The sequence below is a fragment of the Canis lupus genome, chromosome 3, assembly GCF_048164855.1.
Source record: "Canis lupus baileyi chromosome 3, mCanLup2.hap1, whole genome shotgun sequence".
Taxonomy (NCBI): Eukaryota; Metazoa; Chordata; class Mammalia; order Carnivora; family Canidae; genus Canis; species Canis lupus.
In genome coordinates, this window is record NC_132840.1 from 17388813 (window position 1) to 17408896 (window position 20084).

Sequence of the window (20084 nt, forward strand, 5' to 3'; positions counted from 1 at the left end):
TGGAATAACACATAATAATCATCTCAGATTCCCTGGGGAGTGACTGCAGTAATCCAGGTGAAGCATTTAGCATGATGCTTTGCAATATGGTAAGTGGTGAAAATTAATGGTGATTTTAATGGCAGTGGTTTTATAATATGGTGGAGGGCTTGGGGGAGGATGCTTATTTTGTACCTTTATGTAATGTGGCAGTTTGGAAAACTTCTTGGGTGTCTCTGCTGTACCTCTAATAGCTTGTAAATTCTCCTTCAAACTCTTAAAAATCATTATCTTAGGGGCACCTGGGTGGCTTAGTTGGTTAAACACCTGACTTCAGTTCAGGTCATGATCTCAGGGTCCTGGGATTGAGCCCCATGTCCGGCTGTGCACTCAGTGGGAAATCTGCTTCTTTCTCAAACTCTCCCTGCCCCACCTCTGCTCATGCTTTATTTTCACTCTCTCTCTCTCAAATAAAATCTTTTTTTAAAAAATTACTATCTTAACAAGAGTAAAGACAATTGATTTTTTAAATTGTTTTTTAAATGATATTAGGCAAGAAATGTCATAAGCAAATACATAAGCATTTGTAAGTAACTCATAACATGCATGATTGGGAGTGCAAAGGGTAGATGGGTCTTTATATGTTAGCCTAGAAAATCTGATTTTTATTCCTTTGAGGTGGACATATTTTTTCATGGTTGTGACTCTCTTTACATGCCTAGTTATTTCATTATAGAGATATGCAAACACTCCGACATAGAATAATACAATGAAACCACATATCCATAATTCAGCTTTAACAAATATCAACACATGGCAAGTCTCGTCTTCCCTTTGGAACTCCTTACTGGATAATATTAAAGTGAATTTGGTACTTGTCATTTTTTTTCCAGTTTTACTGAGAAATAACTGACATGTATCACTGTATAAGACATGCATCATGATGTTCAATTTATACACACTAGCAATGATTATCACAATATCAATCTTTTCACACGCTACAATAAAAAAAAAGAAGGAAAGAAAGGGGAACAGGATTTCCTGGTGATGAAGAGGTATTCATCAACTAATCTCTAGATGTTTCAGGATGAATCTCTAATAGATATGGATTATATATTTTAAAACTTTACTACATACTATTACCTCATACTTTCAGTGTAACACTGATACTGTGGTCCAAAGCTAGAGGGTCTATTTTGGAAAACAAGCTCAAAGTGGAGAGACTGATAAGAAGTAGAACATAAGGACCTGAGGATGGGTCTCCTCGGAAGTAGAAGTAAAGGAAGGTTCCCTAAACGCTCTCTGTGGTGAAAGGATCACTCATTTTACCTGTTAGTCCTCTCACTTTCACAGTACACAGTCCAGAATAGCCCTGGGGAGGCCCTGCTTGCAGCAATAGTGGACTAATCTGCAGTAAACAAACCTCTCCCCAAGAATGACTAGAAAACCTAAATACCATGAAAGAACTATTGAGGCAGCCAAAACAACAGGAGCCAACGTCCAAAGAGAAGAAAAACTCACTAAAGCTAGCATAGCACTCTCTACAGCATTTTCCTTTGGGACATTTACCTATTTTAAGAATTCTGGGCAGAGAGAGTGAGAAGCCAAATTGTGACAGGTTCTAAGGAGCAAAGAAGCTGAAGAGAGTTTTTGACATTCTTATGGGGTGAGGGAGAGAGAAAGTGGAGATAAGCCTTCTTAGGTCACCAGCACTTGAGGGGACAAAATCTTACAAAGAGAAGCAGAGAGGAAAAGCCTAAAGGCCTGAGCTATAACTCCCCAGGAGGCATTTACCAATTCTTAGACTAGAAAAGCCAAGAAATAGCAGGCAGTCGGCTAAAGAGATAAATGGACCCTTAAGGTGTTTCATGGTCCTGGGGAGATGAAATTTGGAGTTCAGTTTCCAACAGAGAGGCTGAGCAGAGCTAACTCACCACCAGACTTTCTTTTGGGATTCTGAGGAAACCACACTTGCTATGTAATACAAAGTACAAACAGACCAACTCCTTCCCAGTCTGAATCCCAAGCTTGGAACAGCTCAGTCCAATTCTAATTGCCTACCAGAAACTGAAGGCTCATCTAGTCTTTGTATAATTTTTCATATACAAGGTCTGTGTCTAGTGCTCAATAAAAAACTATCAGAGTCAAAAAGAAATAGGGTTAAAAAATGAATCAAAGAAATGAACAAAAGGAACAGAATAAAGATGGCATAAACACTGAAGTTGTCAGATTTTTAAGAGGACTATGACAAGATAGAAAATTTCACAGGATGACAATATATTTTAGAAAGAAAACAATGGAAATGCTCAAACTGAAAAATATGAGTGCTAAAATTAAGAACTCAGGAAATAAGTTTATCAACAGTTTAGACACGGAGGAACAGGGTGACCAGATGAAACCAGAAGTTAGCTAAAACCATCTGGACTGAAATGTGGAAAGTATAAATGATAAAAAAACTACATAAACAGCATAAAAGAACTAAGAGGCATGGGAAATAGGTCTAATATATGTGCAATTGGAGACCAAAAGGGAAGGGGAAGACAGAAAGATGAAGAGACAAAAGCTATGAGTTTTCCAATAGTGATGGAAGACTTCAAACTATTAAAACAAAACAAAACAAAACAAACAAAACCAAGGAAGATAAATATAAAGAAAAATACAACAAGGTATATCAGATCAAAACTATTTTAAAAATCCAAATATAAAGAGACTTCAACAAAATACTAAAATTGAATCCAGCATCATATTAAAAGGATTATATACCATGACTAAGTGGGGTTTATCCCAAGAATGCAAGGGTGGTTTGACAATGGAATCAATAAATGTAACACAATATATTTTTAGCATAATGGGGAGAAAAGCCCATGGTCATACCAGTTGATACATAAAAAGTATTTGACAAAATTGAACACCCATTCACTATAAAAACACTAAACAAACTAAGAAGAAAGATTAATTCCTTCAACCTAAGAAAGGGTGCCTACAACAAACTCACAGCTAGTATCATACTTAATAGTGAGAGGCTGAAAGCTTCTCCTCTAAGACCAGGAACAACACAGGGATGTCTATGCTCACCACTTCTATTCAATATTGTACTTTAAATTCTAACCAGGACAAATAGGCAAGAAAAGGAAAAGGCATCCAAATTGGAAAGAAAGAAGCAGGACTCTATTTGTAGATGATATAATCTTATGTATAGAAAATCCTAAGGAAGCCACAAAGAAACTGTTAGAACAAACAAATTCAGCAAAATTGCAAGATACAAAATCAACATAAAGAATCAGTTGTACTCTTAAGTGCTAGTAATAAGCAATCCAAAAATGAAATTAAGAAAACAATTTCATTTATTTACCACAAAGATGAAGAAAAAATTCTTAAAAGCTTGCAGAGCAAAAGAATCATTGTCTTCAGAACAACAGTAAATATCATAGCTGACTTCTCAACTGAGAAGATGAAATTGGAAAGACTAGGATGACACTATTAAAAGTAGCAAGAAGTGGCACCTGGGTAAGATTCTTGGTTTCAGCTCACATTGTGATTTTGGGGTCATGGGGTTGAGCCCTGTATTGAGTTCCACATTCAGTGCAGAGTCTTCTTGAAACTTTCCCTCTCCTTCTGCCCCTCCCCACTGCTTGAAATAATAAATCATTTAAAAAAAAACTAGCAAGACAGACACCTGGGTGGCTTAGCAGTTGAGGGTCTGCCTTTTGGCTCAGGGCATGGTCCCCAAGTTCTGGGATGGAGTCCCACATCGGGCTACCTCTAGAGGGGTAGAGCCCTCCTCTAGAGGTAGCCCGATGTGGGACGAATGAATGAATGAATGAATGAATGAATAAAAACTTTTTAAAATAAAGCAATAATGGCCAACCTTGAATCCTTTCCCAAGCAAGAATATCTTTAAAATATGAAGTAAAAAATAAAGACATTTCCAGAAAACACAAACTGAGAAAATTCACCCCTACCAGAACAACTGCAAGGAGTGTTTTAGGTAGAAGAAATATAAACCTAGATGGAAGATTAGAAATGCATACAGGAGTAAAAAACAATGGAAAAGGCAAGTACACAGATCACTCTCAAATAATACTAACTTTATAAAATTACAGTAATATCTTATGTCAACATAAATGACAACAATAACACATCATGTATGAGAGAATAAATGGAGTTAAACTGTCCTAACTTCTTCATGCTTTCTAAGAATTGATAAATATACTTTTTTATATTAGACTCTAACCAGTATATGACGTTTAATGCTTTAATTTCTCATGTGATCACTAAAGTAAAAATAATGTATAACTGACAAGCCTGTGGGAATGGGAAATTAAGAAATATTTGATTAACTCAAAGAAGGGAAGAAAGAAAAGAGAGCATGAACAAGAAAGAAGAATAAAAACCCAATAGCAAAAAAGCAAATTAAAACTCAAATATACTGTAATGTAATTATATGTCAGTAATTAAATTAAATACAAATGGAATGGATTTTCAAGCACCTAAATTAAAATATAAAGATTATCAAACTTGAAAAATATTTCACATTACTTAAAAGAGAGCTATAATAGGAGGAATCATTAAATATTGAAAGTAAAAGGATGAAAAATATGTTGATAAGATATTAATTTTCCCCAAACTGACCTATAGATTCAACACAATCCCAGTCAAAATCCCAAAGAGATTGTGGAGATTGACAAGCTGACTCTGTAATTTATATGGAAATGTAAAGGACCCAAAATATCCAGGATAATCCTTAAAAAAAGAACAAAATTTTAAAATGTACTCTACAAGACATCAAGACTAATCCTAAACATATAATAATTAACACCACATAGTTATTGATAAAATAATAAGAAAATGGATCAATGAAATATAATAGAGTTAGAAACAGAGTCATATATACATGGTCATTTGATTTGTTATATAAATATTATGTTACATAAAATAATGGCAGTATAATGAAGCAAATTATAGTTTATTAATAAATGGTACTGAATCAATTAATCAAAAAAATCAAATTTTAACTCCCACCTCACACCATATGTATCAATTCCAGGTGGATTGTCAACCTACATGTAAAAAATAGTCAAGTTTCTACAATATAACAAAAAAGCATATCTTCATGATCTTAAGAAAGTAGCAAACTGGACACTATATCAATACCCTTAGAGAAAATAATCCATAAATTGGCTTTCTTTAAAATAAAGAATATCTGTTCATCCGAAGGCACTATTAATTTAGTAAAAGGATAAGACATGGAGTGGCATAATAGTAGATAGGTAGGTAGGCAGGTAGGTAGATATATAGACAGATGAAATAGGAGGTAGTTACATTGACAGATTTATAACCATCAAAGAGCTCTTACCCAGAATATATCATGAAATTCTACAAATCAAAAAGACTGACAACCCAAAAGAAAAGTGAGCAAAAGACTTGAATAGGCATTTCACAAAAGAAGACAACCAATGAATAATATTTATGTGAAAAGATGTTCAATTCCATTAGTCATCAGAGAAAGGCAAACTAAAACCACCATGATATACCACTACATGCCAACCAGAATGGCTAAAACAAACAAAAAAATGTAATGGACATGGTCAAAGTCTGCAAAGATGTCATGCAATTAGAACTTACCTGCACTGCTCTTGGGAGAGTCCACTAATACAACCATTTTGGGGAAAGTGGCAGTGTCTCCTCAAGCCAAACACCTGTTTATAAACGCAAGGGGATATATATGTACCAAGAGACAGTGAATAGAGTGTCCATGGGATCGTTACATAAAAGTTAACCCCAGAAAAAAAACAAGTGCCCATCAAGAATAGAACAAATATGTCATATTATATACTTTCAAATTAATCACAGATGATAGTGAAAATAAATAAATTTCTGCTATGCCTATCAGCAGAGCTGAACTTCAAATATTGAGCAAAAAAAAAAAAAGTAAATAAGAAAAAGTGCATCCCATATAATATCAGTTAAACAAATTTCAAAAACAGGTGACACTAATCTATCCTTATAGAAATCAGGACTATGGTGACTTTTGGAGAGGAAGTCACTGATAGAGACAAAAGGAGGCTTCTAGAGAGCTAACAACTGTCTTTTTTCTGATCTGGGTTATTAGCTACATGGTTATATTCTTTTGCTTAAAAGTCTTTCAGCTGTGCACATATGATCTATGTACTTTTCAGAATATATAAAATACTTCAGTAAAATATCGTTTACAAGGCTCTGAGGTGCCAGCGATATGTATCTGGTAAACCTGCGTGAAATAAAAAGTTTTGAAAAATTGTTCTAATGTGTCCACAACATGTGTTTGGTGAGCTTAACATGAATCCTAAAATTTTGCTCATTTCCTCCTGGTAGAAGGTGGTATGTGTCAAGTGCTAATGGGCTGCAAGTACTGGGAGACTGGTTAGGTCTGTGACGGGTGAGCAGCACCATACTCAGAGTCCCTGGCCCGAGACATGGTCCATCATCATCAAGAGTCCTGGAATGTCACAGGTTTACCCTGTCCTTTTGCTAAGTGACTCATGATTTGCAAACAGAAACTTTCAGATTCAAGCTTGAGTCTGAGCCAAAGGTATTCACAGCTACAGGAAACAAATAGCTACAGGAAATTAAATTCACTTTTCCCCCCAAGTTTGGAGTTGGTAAAAGGTATCAAAAGGGTAATCAAGGTTCCCAAGGCAATGACCAGAAAGAAAAGAAGAAGGAAGTGGAAATACCCTTGTGCAGAGACCTGGGGTCAAATGCAGGTATCGTGGGGAGAGAACAACAATGATAAAATGGCTATAGCAACAATGCAGCAAGAACAGCTCCCGTTGATCACACCCCATTTGTGGAATGGTACTGGCTAGTAAAATATATTCATTTTCTTACAGGATTCTCATGCTACCCCATCTGAGGTAGTGTTGTCACATCTAGAGAAGAAAACATAGAGGCAAACTTGAGGAACTCTCATTCACATCATGATTCCCCTATGCCAGCTAGCGTCTGAGAACTGAAAAGATATGGACTTGTAGGGCAGCCAAGGTAGCTCAGCGGTTTAGCGCTGCCTTCAGCCCAGGGCGTGATCCTGGAGACCTGGAAGTCCCACATTGGGCTTCCTGTGTGGAGTCTGCTTCTCCCTCTGCCTGTGTCTCTGCCTGCCCCCCACCCCCCTCTCTCTGTGACTCTCATGAATAAATAAAATCTTAAAAAAAAAAAAAAAGAAATGGACTTGTAGATTTGCTAGGGAGTGTGCCAATTATGGTCAGATTTTTAAGGAGACCTCAAAATGCCAGGAAGGATGCTGGTAACATTCTACAACAAGGTTTCTCAACTTCAGTACTACTGACTTCGGGAGCCAGATAATCCTTTGTTGCAGGGCACAGGTCTGTGCATTGGAGAATAGTCAGTGATATCCCTAACCTCTACCTATCAGAGGCCAGGAGCACATCCACCTGCCTTCCCCCAGTTAGTGACAACCAAAAATATCTCCAAATATTATCAAATCCCCTGAAGGGCAAAATCAACCCTAGTTGCAAATTATTGCTGTATAGGAAGGGGAAAATACTGAGTTCGTAGATAGGATAGAGAAAAGCTTGGAGGTTTCAGGGAAATTGAAGTTTCACAAAGAATGAGAAATGATGACTTGTGGTCAGCTAGGAAGCTGCACACAGGAGTTGGGATGGGATGTTCAGAGCAGAGAAATCTTTAAGATAAGGTTCTGGGTGCTGAGGCACTGAGAAAGAACATGAATTGAGAATGGAAATATGTAAAGCTTCTCTCTGTATTCTGGTTGGAAGCAGAGGGGTCATAGCCTGATGCTGAAGGTAGAATCTGGACTTCTACCTACACCAAGAACTTTGTTTTCTAAATTTCCAAAGGGGCCAAGAGAAAATCTCTCCTCTCATACTGGCATGCTTGGAAATAAAGATGAATGGGAAAGGAGGTGGGAACCACTTTTAAAAAGTTGTCTCTATCCCAGTAACGTCATCACTATGCTACACATTCTGGTAATCAAGACTCACTCATATACCACTGATATCCTCATGACTGAGGAAGTTTGCTGGGTCAAGAGGATGCCTAAGGTTGGAGGAAGGCTGGGCACAAGAACACTGCTGAGCAAATACTTTTACATATAGCAGTTGTCTCTACGGCTTAGAGTGAGGGCTTGTAAAGGCCCACTGTGAGCCCTGGTAGTATCTACTAGAAGTATCTGCTTCTGTACTCAAATGTGGGGAAATAGTCAAAATTGTCTAGTGTATCTGTCATTGGCAAGTTAACGGATGTAAAAGCACTGTGAATAGTATCCACCACCCAGATTTATGGTTCCTTAGACTATAAACTATTACAATTTTGATTGATTAAATGAAGGAGTGAATGAATGAATGAATTATGAGCTCATAAGTTTATTTTTGTCAAAAAACCAGCCAGGATATGCTAAACTATTATTTCTTGTATACATAAATAGAATTTATTTGCAGAACTGTTTGTGGATATATTCACAATTCAATAATCCATTCATGTTTTCCTCTTTCTATTGAGATCATAATGTGTTCTAGATCATGTGAGAGGTCACAGGTGTGGACCTGTGCTGTGCGGAATTCATGGCTTTCTGTTAGAAGACACACAAATACACAGATGTATCAATAGGTAATTATAAAGCCTGGGACAAGTGCTCTGAAGAAGCAGAATGGACAAGAAGGATGAAGAAGAAGTAGGGATAGCTGTGTGAAGAGTAAGGGGAGGAAGAACAGCCTGGATATCTCTGGTGGTCATGACATGGAGGAAGGGTGAGCAGAAGGGAGCAGGGTGTCCTTACAAAGGTTCAGGAACATGTTCATGCAGGGCTCTCCAGCTCCTGACTTGACATGGTGGGAGATGAACAATATGTTCCCTGAGGCTAGGGCCAAGTGCATTCTGTCAATACCTCCATTCTCTAGACGTAATACAGTTCCTGGGATATAGTAGATACTGGAGCATATGCAATGAATGGAAATGAATGCATGAACGATAAGAAGAAAGGTGCTTAAATTTACTGAATGTCTACTATACTGAGTCCTTTTAAAATAGCCTTATTTAATTTCTGAATTACCCATGAGAAAGATACTATAGTCACTACCTAAGAGAAGAAGCAGAGGACCCAGAGAGATTAAGGAAATGCTCTGGAGTTAGTTAGCCAGGGAGTGGCAGAGCCAGGATTCAAAGTTTGAGTCTCTTCACTTTTCCATTATGCACTATTATTGTACTTGGAATTGAAGATCAGCAGAATCTGCCCCACTACGAGAGATTTGACCCTTAGCATACCATTTGCTTCCTTCATACCTCCTTTTCCTCATCTGTAAAATGGGGATCATCCCTGCCCTATCTCACTTCAAAAACAAATATAAGAATTCATGAGAAAGTTTCTTGACTTAATGGTAATCCTGAAAATTTGTTCAGGCTTTGTAGTTTGCAGTGATCTTACTTAGGTCAGTTTTATTTACTGTATGCCAGGAGGTGAACAAAATCTGAAAAGGTTTTCCATCTCTTGGAAAGTGGTTTTCCACTCAAGTGGTTTATTTGAGTTTTGAAAGTCTATCATGACACAAAATGTAGTGACTCACTTGGCAAACTCTACCCTACTCAGGGAAGCTCCTAATTCAGACACAAAACCCAGCTCCAGACATCAATTCAGACCTTGTCTCGGAGTCTCTGGCATGTATCAGGTGACAACTAAAGATACCACCTTCCACAAAGGACAGAAAAGGTGAGCTTTCCTCTGTGGTTGGAGCCCATGACAAATCCCAGCCTAAGATTTGGAAGCAGGTTCACAGTGAAGGAGAGGTAGTGAACCTTGATGCATGCAAACCCCAAACAGTTTCACCAGCTGCAGTCAGTGACTCATCCTAATTCAGCCACCCAAACATTGGTGAGAACCTGGTCTCAGAAAGGTATGTGGTTTATCTGACTACATAAACAAGGAAAACAGAGATACGGCCCAAACCAGCACATCTGAGGCTAGTCACGTCCACTTGAAGAATGTCTTTTCATGTAGTAATAATCATTTTTCCTAGCTTCATTTAGCAGTTCTCATGGCTGAAGAGAAAAGGAGAAATGGAAACTGCTTTCCAATAATCCAGTCAAGAGACTCATGGTAGATCTAGGAGCCAAAGCATGACATCATAGCCAGAGGGGAGGGTTTTGGCTAGTTATTTTCAAACTGTAGTGGATATAGTATTACCACTGAGCTTGTTCAAGCAAACCTTTCTCAGCTCTGGCCCTTGAGTTTCTGATTTGTTAAGTAATTCTTCATCAGGCAGTTGCAAAATCCCACTTGGAGAAACCCTCCTTGAAAATATTTCCTAGTCATCCAGTTTGTTTCTGGCTTAGTATAGACTTATTCACCATGTCAGCCCAATTTGAATGACTCTGACTGAGGGTTCATAGAAAAAGACAAGGCCTAACACTTTTAATGTCCAGCCAATCACCAAGGTACAAGTACAAAGTACAGTTGAAGCTCTTTCCTCTATGCCTGCTTCCTCAATTCTTATGCTTTTGTCTCTTCATTCTTATAAATAATTTGCCTTGTTATCCTGGAGCAGAAGCACTATTATGGCACATACTTTTTCTTCTTCTCATGCTTTAAATCCTACTGCAGTTGCCAAAAGCTATTACCTCATAAAGGAATCATGTCTGTGAGGATCCCTTTCTGTGAGGGCACCTGTTTCCTGGTCTGTCAAACATGGTCACTGGAACAGGGACTGATTATACCAGAAAGTCCATCTGTTTCAGTTATGCCTCCTTTGTGAGACATGCGGATTCTTTGAGCTTCCACCTCTGATTGCTTATCTGCCTTAGTGAAAGAGGCCAGGTTTTACTACAGAAACAAATTAATCTTGGAATTTTAGTGGTTTAACTTCACAAAGATCTCCAATGCATGTCAATGAGTAGCTCTGCTCCATACTGTCATTCAAGGATCCAGGCTAACAGAAACTCCACCGTTTTGTAGCTGAGCCATCTGAAATTTATGATTTCCAAGGCCATCTCAGAAGGGGAAGAGAGCAAAGAAAGGTACATACTGGCTTTCAACTACTTTGTTCCAGTGGTGACACATTTGAACTCATCTGTATCCAGTTCTTCCTAGGCACTGAAGGTTACTTTTCATCCCCTTCCAGTTAGGTCAGCACCATGTGAACAATTCTGACCAATGATTTATGAGCAACTATAATCTCTCTAAACAGCCAGAGTTGATCAACTGGTCCACTTCATAGAATGAACTGTGGTACATTTTACTAAGATTGAACATAGGTATCAATATGTCCAGCATGCATACCCTGAGGGCTTTCATTTAAATGCCTCTACCATTATACTATTGAAGGTTGACATTCAATGTTGATTTTTTTTGTAATCTCTACCCCCAACATGTTTTTAGAACTCATGACCCTAAGATTAAGAGTCACATGCTCTACTGAATGAGCCAGCCAGATTCCCACAATGTTGATTTTTGGTGAACAAGCTCTGTCAGGTTAAGAAAGGCTCTGCACTTCCTTTTTGAAGGAAAAAAAGTAATAGCTTTGTTATAAAAAATAAACAATTTAAAAATTAAAGATATTAAAACATTGCAAAGATATAATACCTAGAATAGCCCTGCTATTAGCTATTGAAGTCTTTGTTTGTTGGTTGACCAATTTGCCAGGTGTGGCTAGAGATGTGTCTGCTCTTGTCCACATGAGGTCTTTTCCTCTTTCATCAGCAAGCTTCTGTGTCATATAAAGACCTCTTTCTAGTGCTCACATTGATCTGTCTTAGAATGATCATTTCCTGGGGCACCTGGCTGGCTCAGTTGGTAGGACATGTGGCCCTTGACCTCAGGGTCATGAGTTTAAGCCCCACATTGGGGGTAGAGTTTACTTAAAACAATAAAATCTTAGAATAGCCATTTCCTGGTATCAGAGGTAACGTCCTAATTACAGAAAATGGCCAGCTTTTCCCAATTCTTATTCAGTCTGTAAAGACCAAAGAATGTCTGCCTCTGCCTTTTCATGTTTTCCCTAATGTGCTAACATTTGTATCCTGCATGTACTTAAGCAATGTCAAAGGAGAGGATCAAGGTGTGATTTTTTTTTTTTTCTCTCAGCTGAGGATCTATGGATTCCTTCTACAAAATGCCTACAATAAGTACAATAAGAAGACACTTTCTTCCCTTTATGTTGGAAGATAAGAGTATTTCTCAGGTCAAGTTTTGCCCCAAATCCTCTCCCTAAAGTCCCCTTCTTGTTTCTCCAGCTGCAAGAGCTGGGGCTGAAAGTCAAAGGTTTGCAGCAGAAACACTGGCATTGGGTGTGAACCAGGCAGCCACATGCAAACCAGGACCGCTGTTGCTGTGGTTCCCCATGCTCTGCTTACCAGTGTCCTAACCTGTCTCCACCTTGGGGATGGGCTGCCAGGTGCCATGTTTGGCCCTGGCATAAGCAGGGAGCTGGGTGAGTAGAGCTGAATGAAAAAAATAGGCTTCCTGGTACAGTGGGAAGAACACTGGATTCAAATGTAGTCATGCATTTACTAGCTGGATGATATGCAATACATGAATTAATCTCTCTGGGCCTTAGTCTCCTCCTGTGTACAAACTAGTAATTTGCTGTGAGAATTAAATGAGATATTGTGCAAAATTTCTATGCCAGGTCCTGGCTCATCTGAGGACCTCAAGAATGGATATTTCCTTATTGATTCATCTGGTTTACTGTAAATTGTTTCCTAGGCCCATCAACTACAATGAAGAGGTTAGAGCAAGCAAAGAAGCAGTCTGTCTAGTGACTAAATAATGAGCCAATAATGGGCAGGAAGAAACATAAAGTTAGGATTTAGCTAAGGAAAAACAATAGATATTATGACATATATTTACCTTTTCAGATAAGCATCCCCCCACTTTCTCAATCGGCCCAGAAGGCTTTTTATTTGTTAATGGAGCAGCTCCAAAGCATGTGCCCTGGGAAATCACGATGTGCCTAATCATTTTAGCAATAATCTCTGAAAAATTGGCCATTACTGGAAGTGACCAACCATTTGGTTGTAACCGCCTGAAGCAAGATTATTAACAGCAAATGTGAAGATGATTATTTTAGCAAATTGGTAAATTCAGAACACAAAAGCCTCATGCCTGGCTGGAGTCTCTGGGAAATCATTTTATGGCCATAATAAATGTCTACTGCTTGAGATATAAAAGCCATTTAAGTCAGTTTTCTCTGTGTTTGGGGCAGGGAAGAGCCCAGTCATGCACAGCGGTGCGTAGGGGTATGTAGTAGGGTGAGCTGAGTGGCTCTAATTTTGGGAGCCCCTTTGCCCTATTTTCTGAACCAAAAAGAAGTCCACTGGATTATAAGAGTCAACATGAGCATAATATAGTAGCTACTCTCAGCAGAATCTTCTATCATAAATTAGATATTTTTTTGTTTGCAAGAGATAGGAGGTCTAACCCAAACATATTAAAATAAGAAGGTAATATTTGGGCTCATTCCAATGAAAATCCTCAGAATACTATCAGCTTCAGGCCTGGCTTGACCAACAGGATCACATATTGACTCCCAGACTCAATTATTCACAATTTCCTTACTTTCCTTCCTCTGGATTGAACCATTGAGGAGCAAGGTGGAGCCACAGTGCAGATCTGTCCCTCTCCAGAGTCACAGGTGGCCAGCAATGACCCAGAGGTCTATAATTTGGATCCTGTTCTAACATCCTCAAACCAATCACAGGGACTGAGAAATGCCATGCCCTAGTTGGCCAGACTACAGCACAGAGCCACTCCTGGAGCATATACAGAGAGCAGGGGGAAACTAGATCATCTGAAAGACACTGGGGTGTGCTAACCAAAAGAAGAAGCTTAGAAGGGAGACATATGCCCCCTAAAAGAGAAATGCCTGCCAAAGTGTGAGAATTAATCCCTCAATAAGAGAAAGACACTATACAATGAAAGAAACTATAATCTTCAGATTCTGGACTGATGGTGTGTGGGCAGGGATGAAATTGTCAGCAAAAATTCCAGCAGTTGTTCTCTTCAGTCACACAAAGAGAGAAGATAGGTAAAAGTGACTTGTCCCATGAGCATTTTTATCAACACTGGACCTCAGAGTTTCTGAGTTGCTGTTCAACTCTGTGCTGGTTCCATCTTACTACTGCTCACTCTGAGAGCTCACAAGGTGGCCATGTACAGGACCCCTGTCTCCTTTTGGTAGGCTTCCTCACAGAAAGGGCCTGAAGCACAAACATGCACACAAGGAGCAGCAAGGGCCGGGAAGCAAATACCATCACGTTTGCTCCTCTTCCCTCCCTCAGGCACACAGACACCACCACACGCTCCAGCCAGATGTTACTCCTATCAGTCTCAAACTCATCCTCCAGGAAGCTTCCAGGGAGCCCCCACTGATCACTCATAGGTGACCCCTGAGGTAAAATCTGTTTGTCACTTCTCTAGTGGGCTCCTCCATCCCACTGTTCTCCTGTCCCAGTGAAATCCTTCACGAGTGGTCTCCACAGCATGGTGCAGCATGAAGGCTGTAGGTTTCACAGTCAGATAGATCTTTGTGCAAATATCAGAGGCAGTCCCTGAGACAAGGATTTTGGTGCAGGTAATCCCTGGACATGCTGGTAGGAGAGTTGGGAGGGGAGGCAGGGAAGGAAAGGGTGTAAGTAGAAAAATAAGAATCAGTTATCAAGATAGTGACCACTGTAGGTAACTGGAGCTCACTCCCCTGGGGGCCCTGGGAGCTTGTGTAAAAGAGAAGGCAGCACTGGAGTTCTCCTGCCGGGGGGGAGAGAGAGAGGCAAAGGAGCCTTCCCTATAGGTGAGCTAGTGGAGGGAGGCTGGTGCCAGCAGCTGAAGGTCAGGTTAGTGCACACTCAAAATGTCTAAGAGCCCTGAGGGCCTCTGTTATTCACCACAATTCACTGGGTTTATAAAATCGGAAATGTGCCCTATTTTTCCAAGCTTCCTTATTCTCACTTATTAGATGAGGAAAGCAACACTTGTCCCACAGGATTATTCTACAGCTTACCTGGCTAATGTTTGCCAAGCCTCTGGCATTTGGGGGACACCCAGACAGTGCTAGTTATTTTCCCCTTACCATGTACTTTGGCAATTCCAGAAGGGAAACTGGATTTATAGGACTTCTGGAAGAAAGGCAGAGCACATTCTCCAACCCAACACAGAGTAGACATTTATGGTGAAAGCCCTCCCACTGGATTCCTTGCTTCAAACACAAACACAAATGGATGATGCTTTCTTGGTCAAAAGGTGCTTCATTTATTTAATTGGATTTAATCTTCTTTCTGTTTAATAAATACTGGAAGGAGACAATTAAGCAAAATAGTGAAAGCATTTATCAAACTGAAAGAAGAACCCAGCTCAGGGCTGAAGCCAGATTCCACAGACACGGGAAGGGGAGAGGTGGGGTGAAAGTCAAGAAGAATGATCATGTTTGCTGCCGCTGGCCACTGAAAACTGTCAGCATCTCTTCATAGTGTCCTCTACCTTCTGTTAAAACCCAGACTTTTGCATCCCTGTCGATCCTCATACTGCTGCACAAACATTTCCCTCTGCCTAAAATTCCTTCGTTTTACTTTTCCATGTGCCAAACTTCAGCTGATCCTTCAAGATGCAGACTTCTCTTCCCACAGTGACCTTCCATGTCTCCTGGATTTCTGGAACCACAGCACCCTTTGCACATCACTATGAGAGAGAAGTAAATAGACGGTGGCAGTGCAATGTGATTACCCTGGTATCCTCTCTTGCACCTGCTGTTAGGGGAGACAGGAATTCATGAACATGGAACGCTGACTGAGCACCACCAACAGTATGGGCTCTGGGAGCTGCTGAGTGGTTGACATCTCTGTGGGTTCACAGTGCAAGAGCCATTTCTGGGACTAGAGAGGGGCTTAGGGAGGGGACTTGAGGAATTCAAAGGATTAGGCAGGCTGTGGACAGGAGGGAGGGTGAGCTGAGACCCAGAGGTAGGAGTGGAGAGGCACGCAGAGGGAGCAGTTGCAAAGTGGGGAAGGAGTACAATGGGAAGTTAATGGGGAAAATGGGGCACAGACAGTCAATGGAGGAACAGTCAAGTTTCTTCCCCACAGCAATGTTATCAAATGACCTGAGAAAAAGGGAGTTTAGAGATATTAACCTTTCCAGGGTGTGCCAGGATGATTGCATGGAGACAGATGAGCTAGGGCACCATTGCAGCAAATCACAGGCATGATGTGCAGGCATTCTTGTGCAGCAGAAGTCACTCAAGTATTGAATAATCAAAGTGGCCAGGCACAATTTTATATTCTTCTCATGTAATAATTCATTTATACATTGAAACAGCCCTATTAGATAAGTACTATTATCATCCCCAGGTTTTTTTTTACAGATGAGAAAATGGAGACACTGAGAGGGGAAGTCACTTGCTCAAGGTCACACAGTTGCTACATGGCAGCATCAGGATTCAGAAGTGGATAATCTGGCCCCAAAGCTTATGCCTCTACCTCTACCCTGAGCCAGAAAGATCTGCCTTCAAACCCCAACACTTCAACACACTGGTTTTGTGAGTTTGGAAACTTACTTCTGAATCTCAATGTCCTTATCTGTCCAATGGGACCAATGGAACCTGTCTCATGCCTGTGGCATCTAATGGACATAATTCTGAGTGCAGAGCTAAGCACCTGAAGGCTTTAATCAATGCTAATTTCCCTTCTGTTTCAGTCGGTCACCCTTTTAATTGAAACATATCATTGAGAAAGCAGAAGTCCTCTTACCCCCAGCAGGGGAGGAAGGTGTCATGTCAGGGCAGAGTAGTCTTCACCCCTGTGTTCACCCCACAGTCCCTCCCTCTGAGCCCACCCACTTCTGAGATAGGGCTGATTTCTCCCTTAACTCAGTTCATTTCAGGTCTCCACCCCATGGAAGAAACACAGGAATCTATGGCAGTGAACTCAGCAACATTTGTTCCCAGCCCAAGAATAAACAGAGAAAGCAAGCTCCTGCATCTTCAGAAGTGCATTTACTATACTCGAAACAGATGAATTCTCTCTGTTTGCATTAATCGCATGACTATTTGGTCCAATTATTCTTACCACTTCAGCAATCATGGTGTGCTTGTTCAAGAAGAAAGAAATAACAACAGCTTATCTTGTTGAGAGCAAAGAACAAACAGTGAAAAATCAGGGTCCGCTCCTAAATGCTACACTTGCTGTCATCGTGCTAAAGAGATGATTCATGTTCTCATAGCAACTCGGGTGAACAAAAAAAAAAGTGGGGGGAGTGGTTCTGAAAAGGATTCAGTTGCAATGGTTAAAAACCTTTTCAAAATCAGTCCAAATGCAGATAAAACTCTATTTTTATCATCCTACTCAACTCTGCTCCCCCCTCAAATACATCTTCTCACATTGACCAATTTATATGGGCTTAAATAATTCTTTCAAATAACACATTTCATTACAATAGGGTAATGGACAAAGCACAAAATGCTGTTTAATGCTGTTTAATCCCCTCTCCAACAGAACCCTTGGGGACTGCTCATGTTTTCGGGGGAAACAGGTTGGTGCTGAAAGAATTGCAGAGAAGAAAGTGCAAGGCTGCTGGGAGGTAGAATTGGGTGACAGAGAGTGGACACTCTGTCCTTCCCATCACATAGGCAATCAGAGGTGCCTGTTCATGGGGACAGTGTCCCTCCCGTCCTATGCCTTTTCCCCATATGACCTTTCCTACAGTAAGATCCAGCAACCAGTAAGAACATAAAGGAAATGATTCTCTTTTCACAGACGTCGTCTTGATCCAACATGTACTCCATTTCCTGACCTGTTACTGGAATCCTTGGCTCTTGACTTCCTCCACCACCTCTTAGTGAACCCCGGGATAAGACAATGAGTATTTGTTTTGGAACCAACACTCACTCTTCTCCTGAGCTGTGTCTACTACTGACATCTAAAGTAACAGAAAGCTTGAGACAGTCCAGTTGCTAAGAGTGTACCATTGTACCAGTCAATAGAGTTTGGCTGTCATGCCATAAACAGAAAAATAAGTCAGCCCTTGTCTGACATGACCAGGGCAGAAGGACAATGGCATCAACATATCTGTAACGGGGCAGAAGGGTCTTGCCCTCTTCCAACTTGTCAATACAAGCAGGTTGTAGAATAACCTCAAAGGATATTTTATTTGTAGGCAAACAGAGAAATCTGGGATCCCAACACATTTGCACCAAGAGAGAAAAAGGAACCAGGTAACATTTGGTAAGTTTTGTGGGCAAATCTAGAAGAATCACTAAAAATCTGTAAAGAGAATTATCTTATCATAAGCAAGTGAGACCCTCTTGCAAGTTCAAGGGTTTAACAGAGCTATTTATTATGGCACTGTAGTACTTTATAGGTGCAAGAGGCCTCCGTTCAGCAAGAGACTGTTCAACAAAATAATAAGCCTTTTTTGATGTACTCCAAACTAAACTTCATGGTTAGAAGTATGATGAATAAGACAATTTCTTCTCACCATTCATATATAGCTTAAAAGTGAATATAGAAGGGTAAATATTAAATTATGAAACAATAACAAAATCAGCAATAGACACAGATACAAAGTATAGATGTGACATAAAATATAAATATTACACTGTTGGGCAAGAAGTGATATCCCAAGAAGACATCTCAGAGGAGATAGTGCCTAAGAAAGGTTTTGAAGGATGAATAGGAGTTTGCCAAATGTTCAAGGGGAATGGAATTGTATTTCAGGTATAGGAAACCAAACCTTCAAAGGAAAAAAATCTGTAAACATACACATGTGATGTGGAAGGTTTGGATAGCTCAGTAACCATGGCAAGAGGGTTGGCCTTCTCCCTGCCTCAGTCTGCCAACTGGAGGAATAAGGACAAAAGACTAGTTGGCTGTTTATTTTTCTAACCCCTTCTTCCCCACACCAGACTGAGAGGACTTTGAAAAAAGACCTCACATTTTTAGGAAAAAAAAGAAAGAGGGAAGGAGGAGTGGGGAGAAAGAGAAAAAAATGGAAGAGAAAGATATGGAGACAGGGACAGAGAAACATAGAGGGACATGGGAGGAGAGAGGAAAATCATTTTTAGAAAGATAAAGAAAATGAGTGAGAGAAAGAAAAAGAGACAGAAAATAAAAAGGGAGGAAGGGAAAGGGAGAAAGGAAAGAAAGAAGGAGGGAGAGAGAAGAGGAGGAGGGACAAAGAGAAGGAGGAAGGAAGGAGGGAGGGAGGGTCAGCAGGCAGAAAAGGAGAAGGAGCACACTGCCCGGGACCTGGGAGAGGGGAGAAAGCACAGTCAGGGCAGAACCCAGGCAGGCCCTCCTCCTCCTGCGCAGCCTCCTGACGGTGGTCTCAGGGAAAGGTTTCCCTTTTGGAGACTTGGCATGGAGCCTCCATGAACACACTCACAACCCGCAGGCAGCAAGCTGGGGCCCGCCAAGAGGCTCAGCTTCCTGGTCAGCGTGGCTTTGGTATCAGAAGAGTCTTTCCTAGACTTCAGGGAGTGTGTGCTGTGTGATGGCCAGGAGTACACCCACTGGTGCTAAATCTAGGTGCTGTCTTAGGACAGCGAGGCCCGAGGTCAGGGCCAGTGTGCACACTAGCATTTGGCAGAGGAGGGAGGATGAGTAGAGAGGAGGGCCATGGGGATTGCTTACTCCACCATGAAAAGATTTAAGAAGCTGGGAGAGTGTAGCAGGTAGGGTTCTAGGAGCACCTGCATTGAATCCTCAACCTTCCTTTTTGAGCTAGCACAGTCTCGCACAAGTTGCTTAGCTGCCCGTGCCTCAGTTTCCCCATGCGACAAACAGGGGATTCTTACAGTACCAACTTCATTGCAGTTCTTTTGAGGATTAAATGACACTGTCACTCATGTAACAAATATTTATTGAGTATATACTATGCCCTCAGGACACTCCTCTTGGAGCTTACTCAGGGGAGCACTACCATAAAAGTAATAGTAAAAACAGCACATAAATTGTTGAGCACAGCGCCTGGCACACAACAACCTGAGAAACATGCACTGCGATTAACTGAGTGGGGATCAATCACAGAATGTCACTTCTATTCCCACCAGTTTGAGTCTTCATGACAGTATTGCCCAGCAGTTAACACTTGCCCTTTTACAAATGAG

The 20084-nt window shown here is 40.5% G+C and overlaps 1 long non-coding RNA gene across 17 annotated transcripts in view; it reads right to left on the minus strand.

The window, feature by feature from the left end:
* Positions 1–20084, minus strand: part of LOC140629701 (uncharacterized) — an 802104-nt gene that overhangs the window by 403326 nt on the left and 378694 nt on the right. For 10 of the 17 annotated variants that reach the window (XR_012027527.1, XR_012027528.1, XR_012027522.1 and 7 more), the window contains one exon: positions 5605–5678. The exons of the other annotated variants lie outside the window; for them this stretch is intronic. This is a non-coding gene — a long non-coding RNA (uncharacterized lncRNA). The remainder of the gene's footprint in view (positions 1–5604; positions 5679–20084) is intronic. 17 annotated transcript variants of the gene reach the window in all.